Source organism: Tinamus guttatus, unplaced genomic scaffold (assembly GCF_059628265.1).
Source record: "Tinamus guttatus ecotype Peru unplaced genomic scaffold, ASM5962826v1 Tinamus_guttatus_pri_ptg000245l, whole genome shotgun sequence".
Lineage (NCBI taxonomy): Eukaryota > Metazoa > Chordata > Aves > Tinamiformes > Tinamidae > Tinamus > Tinamus guttatus.
The window spans coordinates 2,074,835-2,085,000 of record NW_028288779.1 but is presented as its reverse complement, the minus strand read 5'-3'; positions in this window follow the sequence as shown (position 1 = coordinate 2,085,000).

The window sequence follows — 10,166 nt, the reverse complement described above, 5'->3', positions numbered from 1 at the left end:
AAAAAAAAATAGTTAAGACAAAAAATAAGAGCAGTATTGCAATATAAACTTTTTAAGCCTTGCTAGGAACGAGACAAGAATGGATATTTTTGCTGTGAGTAAATCTTGCACTCCACACAAGCTTTTTAGCCCGCAGAGTTACAATAATGGGGAATTTATGAATTGAGCATTCCTGTTTTCTATGTTTTAGTCAAAGTATTAATGCTAAAGAAGTACTCTAAATGATCTGTACATATCCTATCGGTACACACACATATGCATATATGTATACTGCTGCAAGAAAAATAGACTGCTTTTTAATTTCAGTCTGAGTTAGCAATTTATGCCTGCACAATGGAGATGAAAATAATAAAACCTTTCACTTATCTTGTTGTGTTATTATCGATTTCCTTAGGTGCAAGCCACAAAGAATTGGCCCCTTTGCATTTAATTCTGTGCATCTCCCAGCATTTGCCATGTGGCCTATTTGAGCAAAAGTTTAGCATTCTTGAAAGGTTGTGTAAATGTATACGTTAGTGAATAAACAGATGGTCCTTAATGAAAAACATCTTCTTTTCATCAGCTGTGTCACACTGATTTGATTCTTCATTTGTATTATCAGATCTTTGATGTAGTGGAAAAATGCAGAGAACAGAGTTTACAGGGTCTAAATTAGTTCAAGTATGAGTGGACATCGCTTAGAAATGTAGGAAAATTTACACCATATCAACTAATCGTAGGCAAACTAGCACAATAATGATTTTTCATTGTTACTGATTAAGAACAAAAAGTCACAGATGCCGATCCAAATGTCTTGGCCCAGCAGACCCATTTTGTGCCCGGAGAGATCTAAGAAGCCAGACGCATTTTTCTGTTCGAAGCAGCAATCAGATTGGAATTGACTGAAATTATCTCTCAGTAAAACAAGAAAAAAAAAAAAAACAAAGAAAATAAAAACAAAGCAAAAGGTGTGTGGGGAGAAACAACCCTATATTCTGCAAACTTACAGGATGCTTTGTTTATTTCCATTTGTGTCAAGTCAAAATGGAACAGGAGCTTGGCTGCTGGTGCTGCATTTATTTATTTTTTTGAATGACTCGATTTTTTAGAATCAGGTTACGCAGCTGGACTTCACATTGCATTTGCTGCGGCTGCTTCATCAGAAATGCTGGTAGTATTTGTCAGCCTGGAAGTGTCTTGAGGCTGCTTCTGAGAGATACAAGGAGGCAACTGATAAGGAGAGCATCAGAAGGGCAGTTAATTGCCTCCAGTCTCTCGGTGCCGGGGAATATTTAAAATCTATGGGATTAAAGGCAGATTAAAAACTGTGGAAGCAGGAGCCCAATAGCGCTGAAAGATCATAATCAGCAAGGGTAATGGCAGAGCAAAAATGAATGTGGCAAATAAAATGACAGATAGGAAATTCAGATCCGCTTCTAATGCTCGAAGTTCCATCTTGTAAGCACAATTCATCTACGTGTAAATCATTTTTTGGCTTCAAGCTTATCAGCCAATCGGTGAATTAAAAATGCTCTTTCCTTGGAGGATTAAAGAGGTTGATTGAAGTCAGTGTGAAAACTGGCTAATAAGTCTGGAAATGTCAGGAGGGTGCTTCATAGGAACTCAGTGTACTTTTTCTATCAGGGCTATGAAACAGGAAGTTTGAAAAGCTCTGTAGTTCTGTTACTTTGAGAAATGCTTTTGTGTTTTCCTTTTTTTTTTTTTTCCCTTTTCTCTCCTGTGTGTCAGAGTGTCAGGCAGAAATATTTTAATTTCCAAGATGAATGGTGAGAGATGCAAATGCTTAAAAAATTAAATTGAGAGAATTTGCTAAAATATATGGAGAAGCAAGGGAAGCTGCATTTAAGAAAGCATGGTGAATGCATATTATGCTCTTGGGAAGTTCTAGGTCCCAGGCCATGAACTGCTTAGACATGTTCTGCCTGGAAGGAGGTATTTAAACTTTGTTCCTCTTCTGTGCCTAAAAATATAGTGTAGGTGGCAAGGCCAGAGGTTGTGTTAAGCCAGTCCTGCTGTTAAAAAGGAAAGCTACCAGGAAATTTCTAGATATAGTGCATATATGAAAACATGCAGTCCTGATATAAAATGAGGGCTTTCTGTCATTGCTATTGAAACGTGCGTTTCAGAGCTGTGCATGCTCTGAAAAATTGTACTGTTAATATTTAGTGTTGCTGTCTGCAAACGCCCACATTGGTAAGGACAAATACGCTCAGGCAGGTACCTTTAGAGAATTTTTATCCTAGTTTTTTGAAATGGATGCTTTATATTGGCCAAGGTGGAGGACTATGGCTGTCTCCTTGTTTCAACCCAAAATCACAAAGGAGGTCACAAAACATCTGCAGACAAGAGAGTTTTCCAGAGGGAAAGTTGCTACATGCTGCTGCAAGATGTATGGTCTGGCTTTCACACCAGTTTCCTTCCTCCTAGACTTGGGAGAGGGAGAAGTCCAGGGATGTGTTTGGCTCCCACCCCAGGAACCAGAGAGGACTTGTCAGTGCAGCCTGTCCATGGGGGCGTCCTCAGAGCCACGTGCACCAGCAGCCGTGCGGTGGCTCTGTCTTTTCCTCACCCAGGACCTGCTGCATGGTCCCAGCAGGACCAGATGTCACCAGCATAACCTCTATCTCCTGTGTGATTTTGAGGAATACTGTCTCACTGAGGAAAAAAAAAAAAAAGATAACTGACTGGAAAGAAGTCTGGCCCTATATTTAGGCGTGCAGGTCTCAGAAGTCAGTGTGGAAAGCCAAAGAGATGCATGTTTACCTGCTTCTAACCTGTAATGTTGTTTGCTGTCTTGCTTTGGGGCTTGGAACACCAAATTGATGAATGGCCCTGTGTTTTCTTTCACCGCCGTGCACAGAGCCACATCCAAAGAGAGGACAGAGACGTTCGCAAGTTCACCTAACCTCAGTCAAAAATTCCATCCCAAAACACTCCCTGGCTGCCTAATTTAGGAGTCTTTAGTACAGGCATCTTCATGGAGGAGAAGCAAAGAGGTTTCTTACCCTGCCGCAGGGAGAATGTCTACCCTTTTTGTCCTGTGATTGCTTTTAATGTAAAAGGCGTTAACCAATGCAACGCTTACCCAGAACTCAGGTCGGCCAGCTGAGAACCTCAGTAGGCTGCCGAGCGGTGGTCTACGTATGTCTGGGCTACAGTGGGTTTCTTTGATCTCCTAGGCCCCCCAGCATGCGTTTCTGTGCTGTTTCAAGAAGAAGGCGGCTGCACATCCTATCTCCCCAATCTCAACCTCACCTTACCCCTTCTTGGTTAGGGCATTCACTTAGGAGGTGGGAAATGCAGTATGAAATCCCCGCTGGGCTGAAGAAGGCACCAAAGCCAGAATTCTCACTTCATGGGCCAGCGCTTTTGCTAACTTGTCTACTGATAAAAAAGAAGAATCAAAAAATAATAATAAAAAGGTGTGTGTGCACCACTGTCTTGGTCTGCTTTTCCAAAAGAGCGAGTGAGTCCAGATGTCTCCCCTCAGGAGTGGGCTCGGCACCCTGGAACTGAAGTGGAGGGAGATATTTTTTTGCTCTGCAGCCCTTGATTCATGCACCTTAGGATGGGTTGGAGCTGGGGCACACCCTGTGTGCTCAGCACTTCCAAATTGGCCGGGTTTCAGCGGCTTCCGATGCGCCATGCGGAGCCTCCCCCAGGGCTGCTCCCGGCTCAGACTTCCTGGTTTTGAGCCTCCAGGAGGCTTGAGGCTGCAGCAGGACCAGAGAGGAGGTGGAGGGAAGCGCTGCACTGACAGAGATAATTAATTCACCCTGTGCATTAGATAGGGAGAGTCCAGGGACCCCATGCTACATTTGGGAGTTCTGTTTTGGGGCCAGGCACCAAATAATAATCATAAAAAAAATTACTGCCCAAATGCCTGGGTCTAGAATTTAGCTTTGGAAGGACCATGTTCGGTACTTTGATGTGCTGTGTGTTTTCTCTGACCGTTGGGGTGAGATCACTGGAGATGTCTTAACAAAGAGATGACAACCTGGAAGGTTTTCCAAAATCCCAAGGTCATATGCACTATTTTCCAAGTCTTCAATGGCACTGAAATCACCAGTATTTTAGATACCTAATTACTTTGCCGCAGTGAGTTCTGCAAATCCCGCTGGCTGCATATGCACAGCAATAGGCACCTAAATATCTTTACAAACATGGCTCTTGATGTCCCTGGCTGCATCTTTGCTACATTCAGTACATGCTTATATGTTCCTCAGCCAAACTATGCTGTCCAGGGCTAACTTTGGGGCATGAAGCTTAATATGACCAGTATGACCTGTGCAATGCGTGACATGACCATATGGGGCATCCACATGCTCCTGTGGCAGCATCTCTCATCCTGAGTAGTCCTGAAGTAGTCCTAGCTTTGCTGCCCCACAAGGGCATATGGGGTTTGCAGATAGCATCTTGGCAGCCCTTGTACAGTGTGGATGTCCATAGGCAGAGACCCTTGAAAAGAGGTAAAACATAAATACATGACTTTTGGATCAATGCTGGCCTTCAGACACAACAAACACACATCATTTACCTAGCAATGTCGGAAGGAGACGGTTGAGAAATTGGAGTCCTGTCCTAAATCTGTATGTGGAAAAAAAGGCATGGTATTTCTGGTATGTCTGTTTTCCTGATGATTTTGAATGGTATATCTCATGTAGGATACCAAATCAGACATAAGGGCCACCAGAATGAAGATAAGTACTTTATGTTTGATATGATAAAAACAAAGGAAGGATGCACAGAGACGGGTGATGTGGTCTAAGCAATACACATAGGAAAGGGTCTTTGCATCTGTGTTTGAGGTTGAGGAATGGGGTAGGAATTTATGGTTTGAGAATCTTTTTCATTCCTTGTTTTCATGGTGTGTAGCACATTGCATCTTAGCCTTTAGTGAATAGGCAATTAATACCCTTTAGTTGTGGATGAATTTGGATTACACTGCTCTCATTTTGCCACTAATTAGGACCGCATACATACAGCTGCCATAGCTCAACATACATCTATAACCTAAGCTAAGGCAACTTGATTTGCACCATAGAAAGTCACCTTAAGGTACTGAGGTTACCTTAGGTTACCCGTGGCCTTAAAATACACTGAATTCCAGACGTATAAATAATAATAATAGAAATAACAACAGCAATGATTGCAACTCCCTGGGTTCAGCTGGAGTTATGTGTCAGGTATTATGCTTAATAATGGAGTGTGTTAACAAACTTATTATCTGATAATAGTGCTGTCTCCATACACCTATTATAGTAGTATTAAAAAAAAAAAAAGAAAAAAAGCGCCAAGGTTTTCAGACCCATCAGACAAACAGGAACGCCTCACTCTGTAATCTCAACTCAGCAAATAGCTCTCTGGAGCTGGATTTTCAAAGAGCAGTACTGATTTATGGAAAGCAGAGAGGACTTCTGCATGATTGGAAGATAAGCTGATATTATCCCAACCAGAGCATGCACACAGAGCTGAAATCCACCCTTGAGTGCTGCAGACGTATATTGAAGGTGGAATTTGGACAGTACTTTACTGCCTCTGTCCTGTTGTCTGAAAAGGAGATAAGCTAGTGTACCTTTCAGGTGAGCAAATTGTATATAACTCCCAGTTCCTTGATTTCGGTGGAACAGATGCCCAATTCTTTCATGGGTTGCTTAGTAAACATGATTGATAAGTCTTTCAGTAGTAGAAGCTCAGTGCCACAGCCCTCAGACTTGTGTGATTTGCTGTTGCTGGTACTTCTGAAACTACAAGGTTGCTAATAAATTATTGTTTTATTTTTTTCTTGCTTATAAACCTTGCATGATAGGACATGTGTGTAGCACTCCAGCATAAATGCTGGAAGGAACTATGGAGATACTCAACGTGATAGGTGGGCTGCTCTGCTTCCCTGTTGTTTGCCTTTGTACCCCTCTCCATCTCTCCTAGTTCTTCCTCCTAACCATGGGGAAATACTGTTTTCACGAGCCCTGGGTCAGTGTATCATTCTCCATTCTGAACCTCTCTGAAGAGTGTTAACGTACTCCAAGGAGCAGCAGGGCTGACTGCAACAGCAAAACCAGCCCGTCAGTGAAGAGATTCCCCTTCTGCTCCTGTGAGGGCTTTCCTCACTCGGTCTGTCCCAGGGGCATTGAATGCCTTCTGTCACCTCACTCTGGAGACATTAAGACCTTGAAATTTGAAAGAGGAGTGGCGTAGTCTGGAGAAAAATGGACCTCTGTTCTAACCCATGTGGCTTCTGATACGCACATTGTCGGGCGATAACAAAGGATTTACATAGGATTTACATTTTTCTTAGGGGACGTTTCATGGAAAGGGAGCTATCAGTAGCAATGACAGATGAATCCATTTGACGGCAAAGGCTGCCTCTTTCACACAAATAACAGGCTTTTTTTTTTTTTTTAATCTACAATTTGTCACTGTTTATTCTGCAGTGCAAGCCTTTTAATTGCCCTGCAGCATCCTGGGTTTGTCTTCCCTGGGAAGCAAGGGAGTTGAGTTGTCTGGGGGAGTTAGAGGGCATTTCTGCCTCTCACATAAACCTAGAAATCCAAACAGAGATTTCCAGAGTTCAGTCCATTTCTCAGAGTGGAAAGTGGCAGAATCTTGTCCTGGCTCATCTGTGGGCATGGTCAGCTTGTGCAGGAGGAACTGGGCTGGTTCCCACTGGCAGTGGTCACGCTGGAATTGGTGCCCTCACCGCTTAGCTTCTGCCTTGCATAAGTGATGCTCAAGCAGTTTCACAGCTTTTTAGCAGATTTCTCATCACCTGTGCCGCTCCCGATGGGAGAACTACGAAAATCATTCTAGTTATCTCTCTTCCTTTAGTAAGGCAGGGACCCAGGTGTGGGGAGCAGAGAAGATTTTCAAGCAGGCAGCTCCCTGTCACTTTCTGTGCAAAGTTGCATGACCCAGTATCATACATGCTTTTGCTTCAGTCCCTGGTGATGGTGATGCACTGGTCCAAGGTTTGACCTCTTTTCCCTGATGCAAAAATTATTTCTGCCCTAGCCCTAGCCCTAGCTATCTTATCTGTCTGTCATATTATGTCTGTCCCTTACATCTGTAGGAAGTGTTTGGGAATAATAATTCTGCATTAGGGCTGGGAATAAGATGGGTAAAATTTCCATGGTCTTTTCAGACCTATTTTCTAGAGCAGTGAGTTCCTCTTGAACACAAGTAGTGGATCTAATGTCATAGAGCTCTGGGTTTTTGAATCCTTTGCCTTAGCACCAAATCCACATAAAACACTGTTCAAAAAAAAAAAAAAAAAAAGGAAGCCCACTGAAATAATAAAATCAGTATAAGAATTACGTCTATTTAATTTTATTTTGATGACCACTTCTTGGCTTAGGCCACTTCCTGCTTCTGATGTCTCTGATAGGTGCCAAATGTTGTTCAGGAGAAGGTCTCTAACAAATAAACTCAGTTGTGCTTCCTCACGGCAGCTCATTTTTATTCTAAGCAAGCATCAAGCTTCATCATGGTTTAGGCTGAGTGGCCAAGCACTCAGAAAGTAAGAAATTTAATATTAAGGTTGGGAAGCCATACACGAAATAATCCAACTGGACCTTTGACCTCCTGCGTTTATGTCTCAGAGTGTCTTATATAATTGAAGATTATAAAACATGAACTATAATATGAAACATTATTATAGGTAAATATAGGTATATAATTACCAGAAGCATATTTTCAAGCTTGGTAGGGGTCTTGAGTCAGATTTATGTGTCAAGCATCTTGTTTCCTTCTTATCTATGCATACACAAACAATATGGAATTAAACTTCCTTCCACTTTATTTTGAATTAGAATAATTCAGACAATTCAACAATTCAGGGACAGGAGTGTATTTCAGAAAGGTATCACCTACAAACTGCCTTTAGAAATGAAATTGACTTGAATGCATATAATTTCAGTATATATGCAGAAAGCAAGTTCAGATCCAAGCTTAGTACTAACCTGACTAGTTGTCAGTGTTTGCAGGAGGCTATAGATGTTTATCCTCCTTTTATCTAATGCCCTGGCCAGAGTCTAAATCAGACAGTAGCTGATAGAATTGTTTCCTTGTAAAAGTGACTGATTGTCTAGACTAAGTCTACGATATCATTGACTTTGTCAAAATTTTCATGTGTTAGAAAATCATCCGTAGAACTGATAGTAGTTTTACTATATATTGTTTTGGCTATAGTAGGACATGGAAAAGGCTTTTTGTTTTCCTCATTAAAAAAAAAAAAAAAGAGGAGGGGGGACAAATTTCATCAGAATCATCAGAATCCTTATCTCATACAAGAATGTCCAGAATCTACTGGTTTAGGGCTATTTCCAGGTTAATGAGCATATTTCCCATAAAACCACATTTGTGGAATAATTTGAAAGTATAAAGAGAATGAGAAGATTCATATCCTAGAGATCTCAAATGAGGTGTCTAAAGCTATTGGACATCTTCTAACTTCAATCAACTATTCTCTAGAGAGTGGAAACAGCACTCATTTTCTACATTGTTGTTTGAAATGCCAAGCGTTTTGTTTTGCTTGCAGATCAAGTGGGTTATTTTTGTGTGCAGTCATTGGTGAGAACCTCAGCTGAGAAGTAAAGGACAGGGGTAAATGATTTTCTTTCTCTGAAGATGGTTAATCTTATGGCAGAGCACTGTGGGAAACATTTACTTTCTTCTTTCTGCCATATTCAGCTAAAAACAAAAACAAAACGCCCTTGTAGTAGATGAAGATTTGATGTGGAAAAATGGGATTTAAAGTCCTGCTCCCTCACACTGGTCCCCATCTGATGTTGTCTATCCTGGGCTCTATTTCCTTGGGGCTGCAAAGGGGGTCAAGGCCAGCCTAGAACTTCTCACATGCACACGTGGAAAATTGTATACAGCTTGACAGCTGCTCTTCCTGAGATCTTTGAAGATCTTAGAAGAAGTTGTGGCACTAAGCAGGGCAATTACTGGGCCTTTGTTAATTGTGGAATGCCTGAGGGCAGAGGAGGGACATAACGTTGGCACTTGTAGCTCCCTTGGGCTCCTCAAGAAACCTGCACCTGGAAGAGATGGACCTGGAGATACTGGAATATCTTTTTTTATTAGTACTACTTTTTGTTCATAAGGTAAGTTTGCTATGAAAGGCAATATCTGTGATGATTGTGAAATTATTTGCATCCTTCAGGTCAAATCTACTTGCAGCTGTAACTGAGAAACTTATTTCTGGAGTAATTTCACAAAAAGATGGAGAAGTAAGAGGAGGAGACATATGTTTCTTTAGCAGTTTCCCAGCTGCTTGCATTAGGAAGTGGAAAACTCAGCATCAATTTTTCTTCTACTTTCTTAGACAGCATCCATGTCAGTAGGGTATAAAAAAGGGTACTCTGCTTCTCCGGTCTAAAATATCTTATTCTATGTAAATATGCAGCCAGAGATAACCCACAGTCAGCACGGTAACCATCACCTTCAGGAATTAGTCCATTTATTTTTGAATCAATTAATACTTAATTTTTTTTTCCGATATTGCAACAGATGCAAGGGGAGGAATTAAAAGCATCGCGCTCCCATAATAACTCCCAGGGAGGTGAACAGGATATTCAGTGTGAAGGTAGCTGAATCAGGAAGAAAAGTTGGATTGGAACAGATGTTTCCCACCCAGCTGGTGAGTGGCCTAGGCTCCTGGCTGGAGGGTATCCTAGGGCAGCGCTATGCAGATGGTTCTGGAGCAGTTCCACCTGGCGCACAATAATTCAGAATAACTCAGGCAGACAAAAAGCGAGAGTGAGTCACCAGTCTGCTGATTAGGCTGCTATCCTGGGAGGGAGGCACCTGGATCCAGGTTAGGGCTGTGAGGTGGAACAGCATCAACTGGAAGGGTAGGTAGGTAGATAACCCTACCTGGCAGTAGGTAACCCTACCTGGTTAGGAGGTTCATCTTGCATATGAAGGAAGAGAAGGGAGGGAGTTTAACTCGGGCCTCCTAAAGCCTAAAGGAAAGCTCTTATCATCACCATATAGGGCTGGGATGGCTCTTCTTCAGATGATGAGGTGGACTTTTGAACTTGTTTTCTCAAATCAAATGCATTTGTTTTTTTGATGCATTTCTGCAGAGAACAGAACAAAATGCAGACTCTGTTCCTCCTTTCTGTATGAATACCTTTTTTACTTTTAACTGTATTTCTTTT